The following is a 24,956-nucleotide window of genomic DNA, read 5'->3' as shown; positions in this document are numbered from 1 at the left end:
TATGATTCAAAAAAAAAAAATATATATATATTAATAAAAAATTAATATAAATAATCAAAAATAATGAAAAATATTAAATCTTAAGAGCCATCGTTAGCATGTATTAGGCATATAAGACCCATCATCAGCATCCAAGATCACAAATGCATGGGATCCTATGATTTATGGTGTGCAGACGAAGAATAGTCAAGGAAGCAGACAGTAAGGCTGCAGTGTGTCGTAGACACTATCATTAAAACACAAGACTACTCCCAAGATGAAGGAAGCCACGTTCGTATGCAACCAAAGAGAAGTGGCAGGCCAAAAGACCCCTTATCACCATGCATGCATGCATCCAAAGGCTATAAAAGAAGCCTAGGACCTATAAAGACCTATAAAGTAGATGCATCATGGGCATGGAGAAAGGTGAGGTAAATAATGCAAGGGAGCACTATTTGAGCCAGCCATGGTGCCTATATAAGGAGGCTCTTTGCAGCATTGGAGGACACAGAACCATCGAGCACAACACAAGCCTTCAGAATAGCAAGTAGTTCAGGGCAGTTAGCCAGAAAACTATCTGCTTTCTAGTAGTAGTACTACCACTTCCCACTGTAATAAAGCCTGTATAATCAAGGCATTTGTAACATAAGACTGGGAAGGTAGTAAGGTAATTTCTTTATCTTTGTGTGAACCCTTCGGGGGTTCCCGAAAGGGAAAACCGTATGTAAGCTATATTGTGAAATGAAGTAGTTTTGTTTTTCCCTCGGTCTTTTTAGCATGTTTATACGGGTGGGTGCTTATGCTAGGGATCCTATAGGAGAAACCTCTGCGTGTAGTTCTCTGTTAAGCCGTGTGTGTGTGGCGTTGAAATGAGAACCTTGTAACCGTAGAGAAGTGTTCCCTTCGGGTGGAACTGCCTGGGAAGACGATAAGAAATCACCCATATAAACCTGACTAAAGACGCTTAGGGAAATAAACTTAGCTACTCCTGAAGCAATATAGTAATAAATACGGTGAGTACTGAGTAGGATTATTACATCACTGCGAAAACCGTCGGTAGTTCCGTTGGCCTCACCAGCCTTATAAGATCCTGCAAAAGATAATCATAATTTACCATATAACCTAATATTAGCCGAAATAATTTGAATATTAACGTATCTAATATCTATTTATACATAATATTCGTGGTATAATACTGCACGAAATTGATTACCTTAAAAGGTTTCAAAACCTTGATAGTCTCCGTCCAAAAAAGACGAGTAACCATAAGTGTTGAACCGTAATTTGACTAGAAATTATCCACTAAAAGTACTGGTCACCCAATCACCGGCGTGGCTGTCCGGCCCGGCCCGGACGGCATCGAGCTCGGCCCTGGTGGCGGCACGCTCGTGGGCTTCCTCCTTCTCCGTAGTCGCGCAGAATATCAAAGGGCAAATATTAGGAGCAGGGGTGAAAGCGATGGACAGATCGCTGGGAGGCCACAAGTTCGTCGGCTTTAGCTTTCGGACTTGCTACTTGCTAACCGTCGGAGTTGACCGAAGGGATACAGGGGCATTCCGGGGAGAGCTCGCGATTTAGTTGGAATTCTGAAGCAATCTGAAGTGCAAATTTCTCGAGTGGCGAACCAGCGCGTGCTCCGTGAGGCCAAAGATTGACGCGGCCTTAGGTTTGGGAGTTTATTACGGAGTAATTCGGAAGAAAACACGACTTCTCCACGCCCAACTGTATCGTCCCGGGCCTAATCTCTCCTCCAATCAAGCTCGATGCGGCCACTTTTCCGCATCCAGGAGAATCCTGGATCCTCTTGAGCTCAAGCACGAAGGCCTTCAGCTCACCAGGTTAGTATTACGTTCTTCGGGTTATGCGCTTGTGCTTCAAGATCTTGCCGTATTGCAGATCTGATTTTTAGCGCTGTGTTCTGCCAACAGGAATTAAACCTCACCCAGATGCATCCTCCGATCTATAGTCATGCTACCTCTCCGACTTAGACACTGAAGCCAATTAAAGGAATGTACATGTAGTTGAAATCTCACGGAAAGTTTCTGCTGGAAATGGCTATGAGAAATGATATATGGGAGAAGAAGCTACAGGATCCAAGTGCGATACCAATGTTTCTGCCATTAGAATTTTTGAAAGCCATCACTGGTGATTTTTCCACAGAGCAAGAACTCGGAAGAGGTGGGTATGGAGTGGTTTACAAGGTATGCACGGCCAATTTCCTTGTACTCTACTTATCAAATGATAGTTAGCAATTAATAGTCATTAACCGAAGGCACAAGTACATACTATGAAGTGAGCTTTAACATGCATTACAGGGCATTCTTCGGAGTGGGAAAAGTATTGCTGTGAAGAAACTTTTTGACTTACATGTGCTGGAAGATAATAAATTCCAGAGAGAGGTCAGTTATCTTATGGGGATCAAGCACCGAAACGTAGTGCAATTTGTTGGTTACTGTGCCGAATCAAGTTGGGAAGCCATAAAACTGGAAGGAAGTGGGAATTATATTTTCGCTGAAATACCAAAAAGATTGCTCTGCTTTGAGCATGTACCTAATAAAAGCCTTGACAAGTATATCTCTGGTATGATTACGAAAGATTCTACTATAGTTTATTTATTTTTATCTTTTGTCTTCTCTGAAGTTTACTTTGTTAGGGCACGACTTAACCTTTATTGTGTCAGTTACTAGGCTTGTCTCTAGCTTCAGATGACTGACAGAAAAACTATATATCATTCCTCCCACTCTCACACAAAACGGTGCTGTTTATGTTACCCTGGATGTGATCATTGACTGGATTTAACAGATGAGTCATCAGGCCTTGACTGGAACATGAGATACAAAATAATTAGGGGGATTTGTGGTGGTTTGCATTACCTTCATGAGGAATGTCATATTGTTCATTTGGACCTGAAACCTGAAAATATATTGATGGATGCTACTATGGTGCCAAAAATAGCGGATTTTGGTTTGTCGAGGATTTTTGGTGACAAGCAATCCCAAATCATCACTGAAAATTGTGTGGGGTCACGGTAAGTTGTGCCTTCTTTTGTAGCACCTCCTGTTCATTCTTGCAATGCCCCAACTTTTCAAACTGTGCTGCAGTGGATATATGGCACCAGAATACTTGATCCAAGGCATAGTTTCCATCAAGGCAGATATATTCAGTTTCGGTGTTATTATCATAGAGATACTCACAGGTTGTAGAGACTATCCCCTGAGTGTTGTTCCAGACTCCCAGGACTTCATTGAGAAAGATAGTCCCAAGAGTACCAACACATCTTTCCAGCACTTCAAAGCGAAAGTAAGATAAAACTAGTCATGCTTTTGCACATGGTTTTCAAGTCGCCGAGTCGAGTCGAGTCGCCCTCTCACAGACTTGGAGACTAGGTAGACTAGTCTGTGACTAGGCTGGACTAGTCGACCCAAGTCGACTTGACTAGTAGAAACATTTATACTCCCTCTGTCCAACGAAAGACGTCTCAAGTTTGTCAAATTTTGGATGTATCTAGACATGACTTAGTGTATAGATGTATTCAAATTTAGTCAAAGTTGAGACATCCTTTGTTGGACGGAGGGAGTAGATCATTTAGTGCATCAGAAATAGGTTTAGCAGCATCAATTGAAGGGAAAGAGAGACAGAGGAGAGCGGAGCAGCACTGGACTTGGACAGAGAGATAGAAATTGTATGCAAAATTGAACAGAGGATAGAGCACTGGAGCAGATTTCAGAAATCAAAACAGAGTAGAAGAGAGCGGCACTAGATTTCAGAAGTCAGAACGCATTCTCCAAAGAAAAGAATCAGAACAGAGCACGCAGCATGTCACAGACAGCACAGCCGCATGAGAAATTGAGAACAGAGTAGAAGGGGACCAGGAGAGGGAGACTGGCGGCGCCGACGAGTGGTGGTGGAGGTGAAATTGGGGCGGCAGAAGTGGAGGAGTCAGGCGCCAGGTCTCAGGGCGCAGATTTCTGGAGAGGACGGGAGGAGTGAGCGCATCCAGGCAGCAGAGGCACCCTGCGGAGGAAGCAGCGTCGTCGAGGCCACATCCCGGGGCGGCGGTGGTGGCAGCGCCATCCGCCAGGTCTTCCCCGCCCTTTCCCGCCGCTTCCCCGTCCGTTCCCTCCCTTTCCCTCCTCTTCCTTGGTGAATCCGGCCTGATTCTCTCTCCTGGCGACCTATATACAGCCCAAAATTTTCCTGGCATGTGGGGCTTTCAGTGGGCAAGTCGAGTGGCTCGTGGCTTGCAGTCGCCGACTAGTCGGAGCTAGTCTCCGACGAGTCCCCTAGTCGCGCGACTCGCCCTGCAAGTCGAGCCGCCGGCGCAAGTCTCGCCTGCTGCACAGACTCGGGGACTAGTCACCGACTAGTCGCCGACTCAAAAACCATGCTTTTGCATATATGCGAGTCAAACAACATTCTTCTCAGAGGCTATGCAACAGCAACAGTAAAAGTTACAAAAGTAAAAATGAACATGATCTTTAAAGAAACATTTTTTCAAGGGGTTGGTAGTGACTCTGCATCGATTGATGCTGACACCCATATAAACCTAGAACTACTTGAAAGAAATTGCATGCAATAAAAGACATGCAAATAAACATCCGCAAGTAACTAATTATCTGTGAGAAACATTTAGCCAATATTTCTACAATGGAATTTACATACTGTTATATCTAACTTGAAACTATATACTCCCTCCGTCCAACAAAGGATGTCTCAAGTTTGTCAAAATTTGGATGGATCTAAACATGACTTAGTGTAAAGATGTATTCAAATTAGTCAAAATATATATATATATATATAGACACACACCTGTTGGTTTTACTTTAGGAGTAGTCGGCATGAGGTATTGGTTTTTTTACACTTGCCATTCAAAAAACCTTGTCATCCGTGTATGGTTTTGCCCAGTCTCCCTTATAAAACAGGGTCAATTCTCTTCTTTATGAGGTTCTTGAGAAAACAAAAATGACGTATGGGGTCTATGTACGTTACATACTTCCGTTAAGCACGTTGATTCTTTTTGTAACTCATGACTCACAATTGCAATTTCTTTCCTTAGATACTTGATATTTGGAGGAATAGATTGCAGATATCATTGGGGGACACACTGTTGGAACAAATACGAATATGCGCTGAGATAGGGATACAGTGCATTCAATTTAAACCAGGTAAGAGACCAGTTACACAGCATATAATCGACATGCTTGATGAAGTGAATATTATCAACGGGTCCATCAAACCTGACATGAGTACTCCGGCAGCAGTGCAGGTATGTTCATTTGGGTCACAAAGCGTGCTCCTAGTGACGTAACATTTTAGTATAATGCACATAGAGACAGTTAACAGAGAATAATAGCTAGTCAGTATCATGTGATAAAAATATTAATTTATCTCTTGAGTAATGATGGCAGCTAGGAAATTGCCCATGAGGAGTATCGGAACATCCTGATATCCGTGAGTTATATAAAGACTATAATTGTTGAGATAATTTAAACTTTATTGCAATATGTATGTATCCCTTGTACTCCTTCCGTCCCATATTAAGTTACTCAAATTTGCCCAAATTTTGATGTATCTATATCCAAAAAGCGTCTAGATACATGTAATATTTCGTCACTTAATATGGGATGGAGAGAATAATCTGTAGCTGATTTTTTAATGATTTTGTAAGTTGCAACTAATTTGTACCTAGTAGAGACACAATGATGGCTATTTAACACTTAGAGTAAAATACACCACTAGTCCATGAACTCGGCAAAAATGAACACTTTAGTCCACGAACTCGGAGAACGCACACTTAAACCCGTAAACTGAGACTACTGTGTCACTTTAGTCCAAAAACGAGGCTTAAACATGTGGCCGCCACGTCGGCTTCGGCCAGGACCGCGAGCTGCTACTCGATTTTCTCAGGATTTTTCTTTTGCAAAATCACCATGCCCGAGCGCCCGTGAGGGGCAAGGCGGCCGTGCCCAGACGGTGATTTTGGGGCCCTGAGAACCACGCCGTTGATGCCGCTGCCTCGCCTAAGGTTGCTATCAAGCCCACAGTGCTCAATTTTGACGAGAGGACGCCGGTGAAGGGGTCGCCGAAGCCGACGTGACGCCCACGTGGCGTGTTTAAGCGTCGCCCAATCGTTTTTGGACTAAAGTGACACGGTTGTCCCAGTTTAGGGGTTTAAATGTGCGTTTTTCGAGTTCATGGACTAAAGTGTTCATTTTTGCCGACTTCATGGACTAGTGGTGTATTTTACTCTAACACTTAATGGTTCCCCTGTTTGCAGGTTCTTGAGAATGAGAAAATAATGAAGATTTCCCAGGACATTGCTTTAAGGATTGAACAAGTCTTAGATGGCATCTCGTTTGATGAGCCTGGTATATCAGACAAAGTACGGGAACAGGTAGACCAGTGTATACTCGACTCTCGAATGTGTTCTTTTAGATTTACAGTACGCAGATACGATTGAAAGCCATTCCCCCTGTTTGCCTTGATCGTCATGTTATACTTGTGGAGCTAATTAACACATCTACAAATGTTTCGCAGATTGAACTGATACATATTCAATTGAAAAGAGCTAAAGAGCTATCGGATTCATCTGATGGCGATCTCTTCAATGGTCTGATGTCTGTCTACAATTCAAGCACCAATGCTACCGGTTCTGATCAAGATATTCATCGAGGACTATCTGAGAAGTTGCAGCTTGTCACCATATCTGACCTCAGTGAAGAATCATTGGCCTTGCATGAGATGTCTATTCGGGCGGATCCTGCAGCTGTAGTTGAGAAGATGTCAATGCTACTGAAAAAGATTAAGGACTTTGCTCAGGCTCTAGTCCCAGCAAGTTTAACAGGCACTTCCTCGAAAGATAACTCGACTTCTGCTGTTATCCCGGATGCTTTTCGTTGCCCGATATCACTTTGCTTAATGGAAGACCCGGTTATGGTCTCCACTGGGCAGGTCTCTGCTTGCTTAACAACTTGTGTTTGTTTCCTACCAATCTGCAGAGCTTTCCTTTCCCATTTCATCTTACAGTAATAACTCCCTGAAAATGCATGTGCAGACTTATGAGCGAGCCAGCATTGCTAAATGGTTTAAAGCTGGGAACGACACCTGTCCGACGACACAGCAGAAGCTTGTCAACAAATCACTGACTCCAAATTATGCCCTCCATGGCCTGATCGTCCAGTGGTGTGAATTATACTGTCTGGAGCTGGAGCCACCGAAACGACCTGTTGAAGTCAGTAGTATTATTGAGCATAATAGAGTTACCGAGCTTCTGCAGAAACTATCATCCCAAAATCTTCTGGACCAACGTGGAGCTGCAGGTACGCTTCGCCAGTTTGCAAGGCGTAACACTGAAAGCTGTGCTCGTATAGGAGATTCTGGCGGCATTCCTGTCCTCATGGGCCTGTTATCGACGACTGATGTTAGCACTCAGGAGCACGTTGTTACTGCTCTCCTGAATGTCTCTATTCACGATGAGAACAAGATGAGAATTGTTTCCTCCGGAGCTATTCCTGGACTTGTAGAAGTACTAGAGAGGTAGCATGGTGGCTCGGGAAAATGCAGCCGCCACGCTGTTCAGCCTATCAGTTGTGGACGAGTGCAAGGTGATAATTGGGGCTTCTGGGTCGATTCCACCTCTGGTACTGATGTTGAGTACTGGGAGTAAACGAGGTAAAAAGGATGCAACAGCAGCATTATTTAATCTGTGTATCTATCAGGGCAACAAGGGTAAAGCTGTTACAGCTGGGTTGGTTCCTGTACTGCTAGAATTATTGAAGGGAGCTCAAGATGGAATACCGGATGAAGCCATTGCTCTATTGTCAATTCTCTCAATTAATCCAGAGGAGAAGGCAGCTATTATTGCTGGCGATGCCATACCAAGCCTGTGTGAAGTCATAAGAAATGAATCCCCAAGGAACAAGGAAAATGCAGCTAATATTCTGGTGCACCTTTGTAGTGGCGAGCAGCACCAACATCTTGCTGAAGCACAGCAGCAGGGCGTCGTGCCCTCGCTGGTGGAGCTAGCAAGAAGTGGCACAGACAGAGCGAAAAGGAAAGCGATCCAGCTTCTTGAATGGAATAAAGAAAACAATGGAGTGACATGAGTGAGGCTAAATGGGGAGGATGTGCTTTCTGGGTGAACAGTAAATTGACAGGAAATATTTAAACGTTTTTGAACATATATAATGATCATTCTTCTGCATGTTTGTAAATTTTTGTTGAACAAAAATCATTCTTTCATCTTCGCTGGTACCCTTGACGAGATGAACCTCCCACACACATGTCTTCAATGGGCCGGCATCCCCCTGGCCAGCATCTGGGGGCAGGAAAACAATGCTCTAGGAAGGATCGACCTCCCGGTGATGTTTGGTGAGGGAGACTGCACGGAACACATCCACTTCAACGTGGTGAACATCATGTATCAATACAACATCATTCTTGGCCGGGTGTACCTCAACAAGTTAAACAGTACTTCCGTCGATTTCAAGTTCTCAGCATTTTGGATGGGAAACTCAAACAACTACTCAAATTATATGAGGTTTGTCCAGCTTTGTGCAAAGACTGGGGTCTCTAGTCTTTTGTAGTTCCCTTGCGGGAGATATGGATGAACATCATGGTGCCAACACCAGAGCTAGCAATTTTAACTTCGAGTAACCTTTATACAATGGAAGTTTGTTGTTGATTTTATTTTATCTACTCTTTTCTGTTTACTAAATTGATAGTCAGATCATTGTTATTTCTTTTTAAAAAAATAGCATTTCCTACTGGGCTCAGTCAAATGTTCTCATTTTGTTCTTTTGGCAAATAGACCATCTATCTCTTTCAAAACAGCAACAATTGTTTTTCGAACGATTGAGAATCTGAATTACCCATTGTATTTTACATAGTTGACTTAAATATTGTTCTCTTGCATTTACAAGCCTCGCCAAGACGCCAATACATATTTGTGTTTTTTCTTAACTGAACATATTTGTGTTTGAAGCATATACATGTGAGGTTGTGCTGGACTGTTATTTGCATCTCCACTATATTATTTAATGTAGTTTTTATGTTAAATGCTGTTATTGTACCCCTCGTGGCCCTAAACTGGTCGACACACTATCTGAACGAGATTTCCGAAAGGTTTGTTATGCCCATGGTTTACCATCTTTAAACAAGATATCCCTACGTCGCTTCTAGCCCGCCTTTTACAATCTATATTTTGTAATTGCAAATGGTTATACATATTTAGTCGTTTGCCATAATTACGTAAGATAAAGGAAACCGTTTTATACTATAAGCCGTTTGCAGTTACACGATATAAAAACAAGTTATTTTACTTACGGCCGTCTGCTTTCAATTCGATCCCACAAAATCAAATTTGTTGCTGTAACGAAGATTGGTAGCAATTCATTTCCTTGTGTTGTGGACCTGCAGGCTACCCCGCAAATGTGCTGCAAGGAATTCCCTGAAAACCTCAGTTCCTTGCTGGAGAAATAAGCAGATGGTCTTAGATCGTTTAGGATGGCAAAACAAATTACCTTGCTAGATTCATGTGGGCGACCTCAGTGACTTGACCACAGTTGGATTTGCAAACTAGCTACTTTACAGCTTATAATCCCTTTGCTCCTGATGATCCTCCTTCAAACTACTGAAAGCCAATATTTGCTCCTGTCTTTATAGCCTGGTGTGTGCAAGACATTATCTGGCTTGCAAAAACTACCAAAAGATCTGCATAATAGATTAAGTCAGTAACTTTTACGAGCTTTGATTTTTATGTTGTTATTTGAGTATGAAGTCTAGTGGAGTACTAAATTACTAATGTAGATGGCTGACTAGCATTAGTGAATTACACATAAGGAAATGGTGCTGTAATTCACGGGTGCTGAAGAAAAAGCAATCTGTGAATAACAATAACTTTGGTTCCTTCCTATAATAAGTTGGTCCATCCTAAGGTGATTCCATTGCCTTTCTGATGCTACCTTTCCTCCACCAGCATTGTGCTTACGAGAGTGAGGTGGTGATATGGAAAGAGAGGAACAATAGGATTTTCAATGGTGTTGCGTGCTCCGCTGCAGTGCTGTTCAACCTCTCTGTAGAGGAGCTGATCCTCTGGAGACTGGCTGGTCTTAAGGCGACCAGATGGTTCGATCCGCCATTTTTTTTTCCTTATGTTATGTATAGCTTTGGTTGCTTAATTGTATAAATTTAACTTATACTACTCCACAGTTCAGGATTAGTAAGAATTTAAGTGGGTAAATTGCACGTTTCCAGATCGAAATTTTCGAGCTCGAGAATTTCAACGAAATCCACAGTTCAGGTCAGTTCGGGGGTTGAGAAGCTCTGAATCGGGGCTACTGACCTTGAACCCCCACGAACGGGGATGCGCCGACGGTGGAGAAGGTAGAAGCGACGTACGACTCCTCCAGCAGGCCAGCAATCGTCGTGGCTGACGACAGGTGGAGGAGCTAGGCCGTAGCAAAGCCCGTCCGTCGCTCCAGAAAAGCAGAGAACTGCGGCGGAGGGAGGATCAGGGTAGGGATGGCGGCTCGGGGTTTGCAGGGAGGGAGAGGGAGGGGTGCTGCGTGGAGGGTAGGAGTGGTGGTTTAGAAGATCGGCGGCGGCAACAAAGGCCGTAGAGCGGCGGCGGCGGCGAGTGAGGAGTACTCTCTCTTTCTTTTGCAGCAAAAAAGAACATCATTGTAAACATCTTTAATCAGAATTTCGATGCGAAACCCACCGGAATTTGGACAGTTCAAAGGGGATTTGACACGTCCGTGTTTCCACCAGAACATTAACCGAAGGAAAGGACAAAGGATTGCTCACTGTTCGACGAAATGCACTCATGGGAGCGCAGTGCTTTTAGTCCTTTTGAATTCGGAATGGTGAATTCTCTAGTCGAGCCGGAAGTGATACCATCCTGGAGGAGGAATTCAACCGGTCCCGGAAAAATCTGGAATGGGAGCTGTTAAGCATCAGTAATATTAGAATGCTTGTTGATGTGGAGGTTTACGATAAAATGTCACATTCTTATGGTATATGCCGGATTAGTTAGTGATTTTGCTGCAATTTTATTTCCTGGAATCATGGCCATTGTAGTACAGGCTAGGAATCACGGATAGTGCATTGGTCTCGCCTTTCCAAGTAAGTAAAGAGGAAGAACTGTATTCCTTTTCATGCAAATATGAGCATCATGCTGAATGCTGCTGCCAGGTGGGGTGTATGTAGTGTACTCACTGAAGTGGCACCTCTATGTCTATCAAAGTATTAGTAACCAGTTTAAACCATGTTCAGTTTGTTGTACACTATGCCAAGTTATGCACGCAAAAGATTGGGATTGTGCGAATACAATCAAAGCCTTATTTGATACCTCGAAGAAGACTAGTAGTCCCGTCACTCGTACCAGTTGCCTTCAATTTTGACTCTTTCCTGGTCCTGCTTTACGCCAAACCTTCCAGGTGACGCCGAAGGCATCTGCACGCACGATGAGTACCAACCACGTGTCCCACGCTACTCTCTTTCCTCGCTTCTTAAGCAGATGGTGGTGGGTCCCAGTGGTACCTCTCGTCAGAAACCCACGCGCCTTCTCTCGTCTTCTCGCAGACCCGAGCGGCGCCAGGCTCTCCTCTTCTCCTCGCGAGCGGATCCAGGTGCCCCCGTCCCGGCCCGCACCGGCCGCCGCCCCAGCCCGCCTCCTCGCGTGCCTAGGCTTGGCCCCCCTGCGTCCACCATGTACGCCTCCGCGCGCCTTGGACGGGGCCAGATCCGGCCGGCCGCCCCCGCCTGCCCCCATCCCCATGGCGCTGCTATGCTTCGAGGCCATGGCGTGCATCCTGGGTACCATGGGTACGTTAACTTATACAAGAATCGAATCGAAGCGATCCATCCGCCGTTGGAGGCGAGGCAGAGCAGTGGCTTCGTTTTTTTTTTCTGTTTCCGGCTGATTATTTGGTTCTCGATCGCGTTCTGTTGATTGATTTGGCGTGTACCATGGTTCATGGTTCTCGATCGCGTGCTGTTGATTGATTTTTTAGTACCTTCGACCTGGGATGGAGCGCTTGAGAAAGGCTTCGCTTGCCGGTTCTTGGTACACCAACAATGGTACTTTGATCATCCAGTTCTCACTGTAGTTCTCTATTTTTTGTCCGGTAGCTTCTGACCGTCTCTCCTTTTGGAAAAAAGGAGCAGATTTTTGTTTGTCTGTTTGATGTGATTTCTGGTCGAAATTGGTGAATTAGGGAGCTGAGAGTTGTAGTTGAGAGGGTACTTAAAGTTGATGAGGTACATAAAGTGAAAGATATTATCATCTATCCTATGTACTTACATGTACCTGATGTATTTGTTTTGTACTAAAAATCTGATGAGATATATTGTTATTTACCGTAATGTACTGACATGTACCACGATTTGCTATGGTACTAGTAAATCCGGACAAGGTACTTATAACTGATGAGGTACTTATGTGTATATCGACAAATTCATGAGATACTCAGGTTGAGAATGTACTTAGTACTTTAATCGCACCGCAGAGGGTACTTATGATTTATGAGGTACATAAAATTGATGATATGTCGCCATCTACTCTAATGTAGCTGACATGTATCCTATTGTATTTGCCATGTATTAGGATGTACTTGACATGTACCTCATTTTTTACCAAACAAATTTGTTTATATACTTTCATTTGGTGTACATGTACCTGGCACATTACGTACGAATAATTAAAATTAGTAAAAATAAAACCAAGTCGCCCTCTAAAATATCATTAAAAAATGTTACAGAAAATAGACATGTGATGTGGCTGACACAAATAAGAGAGAGAATCAAAGTTTAAAAAGTAAGGAGATATAAAACGTCAGGGATCCCATCCAAAAGGTTCCGTGTGACTCTTAATCTCCCATCTCTAATAAGGCCTCTCTCTTAATCTTCCATCTCTAATAAGGTGGACCCATGTATTAACATGGCCATGCGAAGAAACGAGTGGCTGCCACCATGGGTGCATATGACCTCCGCGTCACCGTCTCGGCTTTACCTGATTTACATTATTTTCTGTCTGGTGTCTGTATTGGAATCGTTTTTTTTTCCAGAGGAATGAGTCTCCTTGCCCTTATTTTTCTTTTTGTAAAGCATGGAAGCACTCCTCAAAAATCAATCGTACATCACCGTGAAACAAAGATGAAATGAGACAACCAAACAAGCCACGGGCTGCTACAAATGACTCTCAATAAAGCTGAGAAAGCGAACATACATGGTAACTTGGGTTAAATCAAAATTAGCTCGACCACGTTTCTTTCTCCCACCTCCATCCCCAACCAGGCTGCTTTCACCTCCATTCTTGGCTTCATCTGCAGAGAGTGAGAGAGGGAGATGGAGGACAGGAGGAGTGTGCGAAGCCGGTGAGCGTGGAGGTGGCGTGCAGGGGCGGGTCGCGGCGGCACCTAGGCGGCCGGCTGCGGGATCCACGGCCTCGCCATGCTCGCCACCGACCACTCCGCCGGCACCGAGTCCAAGCTCGACGTCCTAGCCCATCTGGAGCCCGAGGAAGAAGATGAAGCAGCGAGATTGAGGGCGCGCGCGGTCCAACCAGACGGCCGTGTTGTCGACCTGCTCCACGACGCGCTGGACAACCTGCAGGCCAAGATCTACGGCAACGGCAAGGCCACGAGGGCACGCGAGCTTGTTTTATCGCGCGGAGCAGTAACAGCAAGCCAGCAGGCCACATACTTCTGCATCTCCAATTTCTTGATTCTATTGCCGTCCGTCTGGTTGGTTTCTCTTGAATGTATTTTGATTTTGCTTAGTTCAACCAGTAGAGTTGCACGTCACTTGTTTGATGAAATGACAGGCGCAAGTTGTGTTCGTAAATTGGATCAGTTACTGCAGTTTAGAAGTGTAGAGTGTGTGTGTGTGATTCGATGCCTTTGATTGAGCGTTAGAAAACGAGTTGGGCTGATCTTATCCTTTGAACTTGTGATCATATCGTCTCTATGGAGGTCTGCAATGCTGCTTCTGCCTCCACTCGTTAGCCTTCACACACGAGCATCACTGAACCAAGTCACCATGAACCCCATCACAGCAGTCTTCACCGAGAGTTAAGTATTTCTGATCGTGTTTGTGTTCTTGTGTTCTTCCATCTTTTGTTGTTGCCAACAGCCTGTGCTTGGTTCTCGGCTGGGAAGGAGGATTGGGTCTTCTTGTTTTGCTGAAACGTGAAGAAGTGTTCCTTTTCCCCCTCGCTTCTCCGCGACGACATCTAGAAATTGTCATGGCGAGCAGGGGGGCTGCTTCAATGCGAGTCTTGTGCTCGCTCGAGCAGAAGCCGCACCTGCATCTTGCTTTTCTAAAGATTTGCAAAAAAAAATCCAAATTGATGGTCTATTTTCTCTCTTCTGTATCTTGGATTTAATGAAATGTCCATTGGGTTGTAGGAATGGGTGCATTGAAATATCTATTGGATAACATCATGCTCCCCCAGAATACTCCAGAAATACGTTGCAGTGTCCACTTGTTGGTCTTAGGAACCGAAGATTTTTTAGGTGATAAATTATGCATGTAACACAAAATTTTTATCAAAGCGTTGAGAAACTTAAACACTCCTGCCAAGATGTTTACTGGGGGTAGAAATCATTAGGCAGCTAGGAAGTGCAGTAGGTACAAGGTTTTTAACCCCGGCCACCGGAAGCATATTTGCGAAGGTACTGACATGTTGGACGTACCAAACGATACATACAAAGATTTTTAATATTTTACTATGTACCAAGTCTTTTCTTACAGAGACATAGCCAGTCTTTTAACCCGCGAATACCGAGCACATATTTTGTTGAGAAACAATTCCCAGGTACCAAGTCTTTTAATTCCCAAGTACCGAAGATTATTGCTAGGTAAAAAATTCCCGACATGAAAAAATTTAATTTGCCGGCCACTGAAAAATTAGGTAGGAAATAGTCTTTCAACCACCGCTCCGCATGGATCTTCATTGAGGTACCGAATCGTTCGGCCTCGATTCACAAATCGATGTGCTACTAGATTTAATTAGAAATCTGAATTGTTGTACCGGCTTTGGCAACATCCACGACGATGCATCGACGTTAGATTTGGCAGGGATGCATCGAAATGTCCACTAGGTAATAGAAGTAGACGCACTGAAATATCTGCCGGATGATTGGTGTGGATGCATTGAAATATCTATTGGGTAATACACCCGGGACATAGTACCATTCGTACAAAAGCTTGTATATCCACCGGATAGAGGTACTTCTTTTTAGAGAGACTGGATAATACAGAGATGCTCCGCTGGGGTGGATATTGGATCATTCTCTACACGTGATTTTGTACGCCGAGTATTCATTCCGTTGGCAACATGCAGATGCATTGAAATGTTCATTGGGTAATAGGATGCATGTTGAAATAATCGTTGGGTTATACTCCGCTGGCAACATGCTGAGTAGGATGCATGTGCATGCATTGAAATGTTCGCTGGGTAATAACGTGCATGCATTGAAATGTTCGCTCCGCATCACGGATTTTGAAACCGGCCAATTCGGGTAAGAAAAAAACGCCCGGACCATGGGCCTGACGGCCCAGTAGCTGCTGTTGGCAGCCTGCCATTTCGAGGCCTAGGCCTGCCCCGGACGCAAATAGCACTGTTTTTTAAATTTGTGTGGTCCTCAGATACAACAAGTTAGATAGAGAAACATTTTGAATCTTGGCATAAAGTTGTCATATGTGTGTAAGAGGAGAAATAAACTATCATTCCTCTAGAAATTATAGAAAGAACTAAAAGGAGAATAAAAGTTAGAATCCCAATTCACATGGACGGTACAGATGTTGGGCACCGGGGAGGATAGGCGTACCAAATCCATCTAGGGTTGCGCAGAATCGACGGGAAGCTCCGCCGCCGCCGTCACCTGCTTGCCGCTGCTCAACGCCGTCGACATGGCCGGGCCGTAGAGCTCGTCGTCGCAAGCAGAAGGTACCACTCCTCCTCCTCTTCTCCTCTTTCTCTCTCTCACAATCCCATACCCGAACCGAATCAAGGTGAATCACAGAACATACTACCGTCTAGATCTACACCTAGTTGATCACAATGTTTCAACAATGGTATCAGAGCAAGGTTCTAGGCTTGTAGATTCGTCGGGATAGAAAAGAAAGAAGAAAAAAGAAGAAAAGCAAAAAGAGACAAACCCTAACCCTAAAAGGCTTACCCGGGTGAAGTTTCGCCGCATCTGGGGAAGATGGCCGCGGGCCGCCGGTCGCCGTCGACTTGGGACGGGTCGCCGGGACGGTGACATCCCCACTGGCCGATTGATGGCGGCGCCCGCACCGACGGGTGCACGCGCCCGCCGCCAAGAGGCCAGGGAGGATGCCGGGTCGCCGTCGCCGTCGGATGGCCTCCGGCCGAAGTCGTCGCCGCCGCCGCCATGGCTTGGACAGAGGGAGTTTTCCCGCGGGACAGTGGGGAAAGAAAGTTAGGGTTTTGGCTAGGGTTTGGCCGGGGACGGTTTTGACTCGGCCGAAACTCACTCCCAGCCGTCCGATTCGATCGGACGATTGTGGATGAACCTGGCGGGCTGCCTCCGCCTGGTGGGCCGCGAGAGCCTAGCGCGAGCAAAGCAGACCGTTGGGCCGCGGAGGGCTGCGTTCGGCCCAGCGCACAGGGGCGCGCGAGCAGGCTGTGGGCTGAGTTCCGAAAGTTTTATTTTACAGAAGCATTTCTTTAACAGTTTTAGTTCAGTTTATGCTGTTTTTTGTCTACTTTTTTCCTATTCAAACTGAACCAATGAGACGTTTGTTTTAGGAAACAGAAAAATGTAAAGTAATTGCTTCTGAAAAGTATAAAGTTATAATTTTTGTTCATAGTTTCTGCTGCAAATAGTTTAAAAGTGTTGTCTAAATAAAAAGAACATGATTAAAAGTTTTTGTAATAATTGTGATCCTGTTATTTTTCTTGACCAACGTCATTAATAGCGTGATCGTGATTAATGGTTAGTATGTGCATTTAATTCTATTTTCTGCTCAACGGTGATATAGATTAAATTGCACAAACAGTTGTATCAATTAATTTTGACCAACATTGGATTAATGCATGCTTTTGTTTTTATCTCCTCACGTCATTGTGGAGGTTACTACTTGATGAGATGCATCAAGGATGTGCCAGCCCTCAGGGGTGACAACTAAATTGAGTGGAGAAAGAAAGTTGACCTGGCTTTTGTCTGTGTTGAGATGGACTGGGTGGTTGACACTCCACAGCCACCAAAGCCGATAGAGCCAGTCAAGGATGATAAAGATGACGATGCTACTTGGAAGAAAAAGAAGAGCGAGTATGCTCCATTGGAGATGTCATACACCCTCGAGAACAAAAAGTGGCTCACCGCCAACAAAAAGTGCATGGCTTTTATAAACAACACAATTGAGCACGCTATTGGGTGCTCAATTGCAGAGTGTGCTTCCGTAGGGGAGTATCTTGAAAAGATAAAGATCCAGTCCACTGGCTCTTCAAAGATATATGCTACCCAGCCGCTAAAGCAACTGGTGACAGAAAAGTATACAGGACGAGGACATGGCATAAGACAGCATATCCTCAGGATGAGCAACATGGCATCTAAGCTGAAACCCATGGATGCTGATCTAGAGATTAAGCCTGCAATGCTTGTTCATTTGGTTATGCCTTCATTGCCAAAAGAGTTTGACACTTTTGTTGTCAACTACAATATGCAGCCAGAGCGGTGGGATATTGAAAAGACAATAGCCATGTGTGTGCAAGAAGAGGACATAATTAAATCCTCATATGGTGGTTCCCTGAACTATGTGAAGGATAATAAGAAAATGAACTTCAACCAAGGCAATCAAAGTTCCCCTTCAAAGCCACATGGTCAAGCTCCCATGCAATATCAGCATCAGCAAAAGTCTTTTCCAGTGGACAAAGATACATGTCTCCACTGCAAGAAGACCAGGCATTACAAGTGTCGCAGCACGGGGCCTTGACACCGGGGATGCGCGGGCACCCCCTTTTAGGTTCGGCAGTGGGCTCCGGGGATCGCTCCGGCGATCGCCGGCAGGGCCAATGCGAAGCGTATGGAAGCAATGGACACATGCACGCACGTTTTATCCCAGGTTCAGGCCTCCCGGAGGTGTAAAACCCTACGTTCTGCTTGTCTGAGCTTGTATTATCGAAAGATTGGGTGTTTACAAGTTGCCGGGGGAGAGTCCCCGGGTGCTCTCTTTTTGGCTAAGTGCTGCTTACTGCTTTGAGCTACTGCTAGTGCTGAACTATCAGTTGGTCTAGCGAAACAACCGAACCTTTTGACCGTTGGCGGGGGTCCTCCTTTATAACCAAGGGGATGCCACAGGTGCCACGGTACATGGATTACAAGTGGCGAGCAGGAAGCTCGGGCAGCTCCTCCTCGGTGTGCTGGCATACATGCAAGAACACTAGCCTTGCAGCTAGGGGTCTAAGGCCTAAACACTAGCTCTGGGCAGCCACTTTCTGCGTGACTAGACGGGTAACCCCCCTCCTGTCGGCTCATTAAATGCGTCTTGCGCTACACTCCTCATCCTGGCGACCCTGCACACTGGGTGCCTGCCGCGCGCCCACGTGGCGCCGCTGCACTGTTTGCTCGGCCCCGCCCTCGCGGCGGAAACCTGCGCCCGGGAGCGCCCCTCCCGGGAAGTCCCGGCAAGCACCTTCCCGGGAGGTGCCCAGGCGGGAACTCTCCCCCGAAGCCTCGCTAGCCCTGCCGAGCTGGTAGCTTGCCGGGCGGCTTACACGTTGCCGCCCGGGGTGCGATCCTCCCAGGGACAAGGCGTGTCCCTGGGACCCACGCGTCGTGCAACGGTGACACCCCGGGTGCCACTTGTGCGATAGTAGCCCCCGGGCGTGGGCCGACAACACCTGTTCCCGGGCGAACCCTTCCCTGGCCGGTTGCCGGGCTACGCCCCAACCGACGCATGGGTCCCGATCCGTCTCGGGCCCGTGTCTCTTCGTCTTCCAGTGACCCCACCGTTGCAGGCAGAGGGGTGGGCGCGAGATTTCCGCCGTAACCTCCTCCTTAAACAGGGAAGTTAAGGCCACTTACCGTATTATCCCACGATCTGTAGTTATCCTAGTAAAGCTTCACTGCTGCGCCGGGGGGCAAACACTTAGCGTCCCATCACTCTTCTGCCACCTTTTCGCCTCCTGCGCCCGAGAACCTTGCCAATATCCTACCCACGCTCTTATGGGTCCCCCCACCACCAGGAAGGGGAAGGAGGTGAAGCCCTCGAAGGGCAAGAGTGCGGCGGCCGCCAAGGCCGCCGAAGAGAAAGAGCTGAAGAAGCAAGAGATGCGGGCCACGCTTGCCTTCTTCCGACTCGGCTACAACGGCGAGGCGGTGGGCAAGCTCCAGCACGCCGTTGCCTCAGACTTCAACGAGCATGGAAAGACCCTGATCTTCCCCGCCGGCACCGTCGTCCAGTCCACCGACTTCCGAGAATTCGGGCGCTTCATCCTCACAGGATTGGTGCCGCCGTTCTCCCTGTTCCTCCATGTGCTCATGGAGTCGTACCAGCTGCGGGCGGCGCAGCTCCACCCCCCATGTCCCTCTACCTCCTTGCCATCTTCCAATTCCTTTGCGAGGGATTCGTTGGAGTAATGCCGTCGGTGGCATTGTTCCAGCACTACTTCTACCCCCGCATCGAGAATAAGAAAGCGATGTCGTCGGGGGTGGTGTTCCGCGCCCGCGACCCGATGAAGTTAGAGTTCATCGTCCGGTCGGAGAAGAAGATCGAGAAGGAATGGCGGGGCGACTGGTGCTAGGTCCGAGTGCACGAGCCCAACGAGCTCATTTTTCCGCCCACCGAGTTGCCGCTGGAGGCCCCCGGCTGGCGGGACCGGTAGCACCGTGACGCCGACCTCCTCCCCATCGTGGAGAAGATCAAGGCCCTTCGGCTAGCCGGGCTCTCCGACCTTGATGTGGCGCGGGTCTTCATCACCCGGCGCATCGCCGCTTCAGCGGCGTTCCCTCCCCGCGTGGGCGTACACGGGGGCCGGAGACAGGACACGCCTCCGCGAGGAGGGCATGGACAAGGAGTCGCTCCAGGTGTGGGTGAGGGGGATCTCCGGCGAGGATGCTCCCCATGCGAAGTTGCTGCCGGGGGGGTCTTCGCCCTCAACGCCGGCGTCCCTGACTTGAGCAGCATCATCGGCTCCTTCCCACCCTGCAACGAGTGGGGGCTGATGGACGATTCCCCCACTCAGTCCGTGCGCTCCCCTCCGCCCGCACCCCGCGGGAAGCAGGCGCAGGAGGAGAGCGGGAGCGAGTCAGAGGCCGGCCTGCCCCACGACTCATCCTCCGACGACGAGACGGGCCGGGCCACCGCCGCCTGGGAAGTCATCCCCGTGGACGACGAGGAGGAGGAGGAGGACGATAGCGCGCCCCTGATCGTGCGCAGATCAAGGGCGCGCGCAGCGGCCGCGGCTACCTCCACGGCGGCGGCGGCGGCAACCCCCCGAAGGCCGACTCGCCGGCAAGCGCCAGCAAGAGGGGAAGGGGCGATTCCCCGACTGCTCCGCCAAGCAAAAAGATGTGTACGGATGCCGGGAGCGGCGTCGACCCGGCTTACGCGGGGACCCGTGGCGCCGCCGCCGCACCTGCCGGCGACCCAGCCCCGATGGAGGTGGCGCCGGCAACATGTACGACACCCTCCCCGCTTCCTTACATGTACTTCCACTTGCCAGTTAATCCTGCAACTGTACCTTTTTTCCCGCAGGCGACACTCCGCCCGCAACAGACCCCCCGGCGACACTTGCCTGGACGGAGGAGGAGGGGGAGGCTCCCCCCGCAAGCCCAGTGGCCCCGCAAGTTACTCATCCAGCGCCCCCGCGTCTGCCTCCGGGCAACTCTTTTAGCTTCCCGATTCTCACCTTTTCCGCTGCTGCAGGCCCAAGCGCGCCCGCACCAGAAGCAGGTGCTATGGTGACTGACTTCGACTCTGACGTCGTGGTCACGGGGATGGCGGAGGAGCCGGAGGCAGCCCCCGAGACAAGCCCGGCTGCACCGGCCGCATGCAGCGGTAGCGACGACTACGGTTGCCACCGGAACAGCCGCCGCCGGCACGGATTCTTTCGCTACCCAGCAGGAGGTGGCCCCTGCCGGGGGCGCGGAGGAGGAGCAGCAGGATGCTCCGTCGCAAGCGGACGACCCCCTACCGCCACCGTCTGGCTGGGCGTCGTCGTCGGCCGCCTCCTTCAGCACCGACCTCGGCAACCTTGCCGGGGTGGCTTGGAATCCCATCACTTGGGATCCGAGCGTCTTCGACCGGGGGCACCGGTTCGTTGACGCTGTCAAGGACCAGCAGCTGGCCTTCGTCACCTCCTTCAACCAGGTGAGGGAGCACCACGAGATCGCTAAGAGCCAGCTCGGCAAGGTGCGACCAGCCGTGGAGGAGGAGCGGCAGGAACTCTCCCGGCTGCGGGAGGAGACAGGCCTCGCCAGGGAAGAAGCGCGCCTCGCCCGGGAAGCCCTAGAAGAGGCCACCACGCCGGTCGTCCCCGAAGAGGAGCTTTACTGGCGACTCGAGGCCCCGTGCTGAGCTCCAGGAAACCCTGGACTCGCTGAAGGCGGCGCAGGCGAAGGCCGAGGAGGAGCACAGAAAGGCACTTGCCACGACCTAGGCCCACCTTGAGGAGAAGAGCGACCTGATCACCAGCTACGTCGGCCAAATCCAGGGCCTGCGCGTCAAGCTAGAGGTGCAGACCAAGGCCACCGAAAGTGCAGTGACCGTGGCAGCCCGGCACGAGATCCAGCTCAACGTTGCCAAGGATAAGGCTGCCCGGCTCGAGACCGAGCAGGCCGCTGTCTGGGAGGAGCTCACCAAGGCCGGTGAGGACAATGTGGCCAAGGCCGCGGAGCTCGCGTCGCTGGCGAGCTGCCTCCGCAAGGCCAAGAAGGCCGCGCTCAACGCCCGACTCCACCACGGCACGCTAATCGGGCAGCGGCAGCTGGAGACCGAGAAGCTGCTCAAGATCACCCAAGCGCTGCGCGACCTGCTGCCTCGGTTCGAGCTGCAGGCCACAGAGGTGGACGGCACGGACGTCTCCACGCTGATCCTGTTATTCTCCGACTTGGTGGGATAGTTCGGGACGCTCGACGTCGGGATCTCCAAGTTCGGCGCCGACGAGGTCGCCAACTGCGCCCGAGAGATTGCCGGGACGATCCTTCCGAGGGTGCACCTCCGGCACCCGGAGTTCCCCTTCTAGACGCTGCTGGACGTCTGGTCGGACAGCGAGGAAGAACCCACCCACACTCAGGCGGTGAGTGGGTTTGTCGACGATGTGGTCGAGCAGATGCAGCGGAAGCCGGACCCCGAGCCGAACCCGGAGCCCCCGGCTGAGGACGCCGGCAACTAGTTGCCGCAGCCTCCATCGGAAGCCGTTGCAGCAAGTCGCCGGGGCCCCCTGCCGGCCCTCGTCGTTTCCTTGTGTTATCTTCTTCTATTTTCGTTCCCTACAAGCGTGGCGCTTGGCGCCGTTTGAACAATTACTGTCTTATTAGCCCATGTAATCGTTTGCTACTTTTTGTTAACCCAGTTCTTTAGTTCAGCTTGATTCTTGTTCCTGGGGTTGCCTCGCGGGATGGATCCCTTCGCCCTTGTGTGTTGTGCTTTGTTTTGCCGGGGACTCGCGCGCCTCGCCCTTGACCGGACCAGGGACTCAGGACGGACCCGTAGTACCGACCTGGGGCCAAGCAGCAGCGGCGAGCCACTCCGCTTGCGGGATAACTACTCCCAGGCTTGCCCTCTCGGGACGGACCCGGAAGCCGCACGGGGAGCGCACTCCCCCCGCAAGCGTCCTTCTAACACCTCGGCCACACGCAGGTTTTGGGACCACACCTAGCGAGGCAGCGTTCAGTTACTTTTAGTTTTTTAGAGAGTCCATGATTCAGGTTCAAACACTTAGCTTTTCGTTCGGTCCCATGCTCGGTATGCTTGCCAGAGGGGTGCGCCTGGAGCACTGCCCTTGAGAGAGCCTGTTTGAGGGATGCGGCAGGAACGCTGCGGCAGGATCGCCGCTGGCGACAAGCGCCGATGATGATGCTACCGCCGCGCCTCTGCGGCAACCCTCGCTTTCGGAAGAGCCCTTGCCTTCGGAGGAACCTGTTCCGAGGGGTGCGGTAGGGACGCCGTGACATCCTCGCCACCACCGGCAAACGCGGGTGGCGAAGACATCACGGCGTCCCCGCGGCAGCCCTCGTTGCTTGGGGAGATACCCTCTGGAGAGGGTGCGGTAGGGACACTACGGCTGTGCACCCGTTGGCACTAGGCGCTGATGGCATGCACCACCATAGTGTTTCCGCGGCAACCCTCGCTCCTTGCGGAGATACCCTCTGGAGGGATGCGGCAGGGGCACTGTGGCAGTGCACCTGTCGGCGCTAAGCGCTGATGGCATGCATCGCCACAGTGTCTCCGCGGCAATCCTTGCCCCAGAGCCGCTCGGTAGAGGGGGTGTGGCAAGGGCACGGCAACAGTGCACCCGCCGGCGCCGAGGCTCGTGGGATGCACCCCCACCGTGTCTCTGCGACACCCCTCAGCATGGGCTCGCCTTGTGTGCTTATACACACAATTCTAGCCTACGTTCATAAGAACGCCAGTTCCAAATCTGTAATTTACAAGCATGTAATAATGTTTTAGCAAAATTAATTCACAGTGTGAACATGCGCAATTTCATTTACCAAAGTGCACATTGGAAGGAACCCACACCTGTACTGCCGATCCCTCGGCAATAGCAAAAACATCAGTGTCCTTTGGATAAAAAACTGCTAGTACTTCATCCGAGCGTGGGGTCACCTGAATAGTACTCATTAAGTACCAGTCCTTTTCGTAGTTCCACAACTTAACTGTGCCATCGTGGGATGCTGACAGCATGTAGGACTCAGTCTCATGAATTTCTAGGGACGTAATTGCACCTCTTGTCATGGAATCTGTGTTTCCACGCATGGTATGGATTTCCTCTTTACTCTTATTATTGTAGACGTAGATGGAACCATCAATGGCACCCGCCACAATCCATTGCTTGCTTGCTATAAATTTTGCCAAAGTGACCGCTGCTACCAATGTGATGCTAATATTAGAACCAGTGATTCCTGACCAGAAACAGATAAAAGAAACAAGCTAGTAACATGAGACTCATGCCTTGTGACCATCGGCCCGGTGTGATCGATTTCACTTCCTGCGGACAAATAAAGATGGTGATAAACATTAACTAGTCTACACAGTTTTAAAAAATTAGTCTATGCGTAGAAACACATGTATAAAAATGCAAACATACAACTTCAATTAGAATATTTTACTTAAATCTATTATAATTAATTAAAATAATAATACTCATTCTATTTCTTCTGTGGATAGCCACAATTGAAGATGTAGCATAAACAATGTCATCTGTATCTAACAGAAATTGTGATGGCAATCCCATGACACGGAGCATGTTGTATCTTCTCTGTATTCAAAAGCAATCCTCGGCACTACGCAGCTTTTCTAACTGAAAAACAATTTTGCCAAGAGCGGACTCTCGGAAAAGACAGGTGTGGAGCCCATAGCCTAGGTCATCTTTGGCTGACGGAGAACCATTTTGCCGAGCGCTCGCTTTGTCCAGTGGCGGAGCTGGCTGGGTGGCATGGTGGGGCACGCCCCACCCTAAGAATCGGACGTAATAGCATACTTGACTACTATAGTAGTGTCGTCAGCGCTGAGAGAAAAAGCCCAAAAAAGGTCCATCTTCTGTATTACGTATCCTAGCCCAACTCCAACCACATGACGAAGCAGTGCACAAACTTTCTTCACAAGCGAACCGAACTGCCGCATGACTCGTACGACGACCCAATTTCTTCTGTTCCCAACTCCCGACGTCGACTCGTCGACGCTCCGATTTCTCGTCTTCCTGACGCCAATGCTGGCTTTGCAGGCTACATCACGAGCAACCACAGCCACCGCTAGGAGAGATACTCGGGTCGTTTCAATCT

The 24,956-nt window shown here is 48.9% G+C and overlaps 2 long non-coding RNA genes and 1 pseudogene across 3 annotated transcripts; 2 read left to right on the top strand and 1 right to left on the bottom strand.

Annotated features, from left to right (window-relative positions):
• Nucleotides 1-1,435: 1,435 nt before the first annotated feature.
• LOC100833819 lies at nucleotides 1,436-8,753 on the top strand (annotated as a pseudogene). Its single transcript, XR_002959847.1, has 9 exons — nucleotides 1,436-1,817; nucleotides 1,908-2,180; nucleotides 2,295-2,559; nucleotides 2,782-3,007; nucleotides 3,081-3,279; nucleotides 5,036-5,245; nucleotides 6,257-6,373; nucleotides 6,517-6,930; nucleotides 7,034-8,753. The product of XR_002959847.1 is annotated as a U-box domain-containing protein 13-like (transcript).
• A 476-nt stretch (nucleotides 8,754-9,229) lies between these two features.
• Nucleotides 9,230-11,270, bottom strand: LOC104584605. Its single transcript, XR_732416.3, has 3 exons — nucleotides 10,322-11,270; nucleotides 9,501-9,690; nucleotides 9,230-9,413 (listed from the first exon to the last, which is right to left on the bottom strand). It is a non-coding gene; the product is annotated as an uncharacterized LOC104584605 (long non-coding RNA).
• Nucleotides 11,271-11,339: 69 nt separating this feature from the next.
• Nucleotides 11,340-13,928, top strand: LOC106866822. The gene is made up of 2 exons (XR_002959848.1): nucleotides 11,340-11,805; nucleotides 13,087-13,928. It is a non-coding gene; the product is annotated as an uncharacterized LOC106866822 (long non-coding RNA).
• The last annotated feature ends 11,028 nt before the right edge of the window (nucleotides 13,929-24,956 follow it).

Source organism: Brachypodium distachyon, chromosome 4, assembly GCF_000005505.3.
Source record: "Brachypodium distachyon strain Bd21 chromosome 4, Brachypodium_distachyon_v3.0, whole genome shotgun sequence".
Taxonomy (NCBI): domain Eukaryota; kingdom Viridiplantae; phylum Streptophyta; class Magnoliopsida; order Poales; family Poaceae; genus Brachypodium; species Brachypodium distachyon.
Note: the sequence above shows the minus strand (reverse complement) of the source record. Positions and strands in the feature narration are given on the sequence as shown.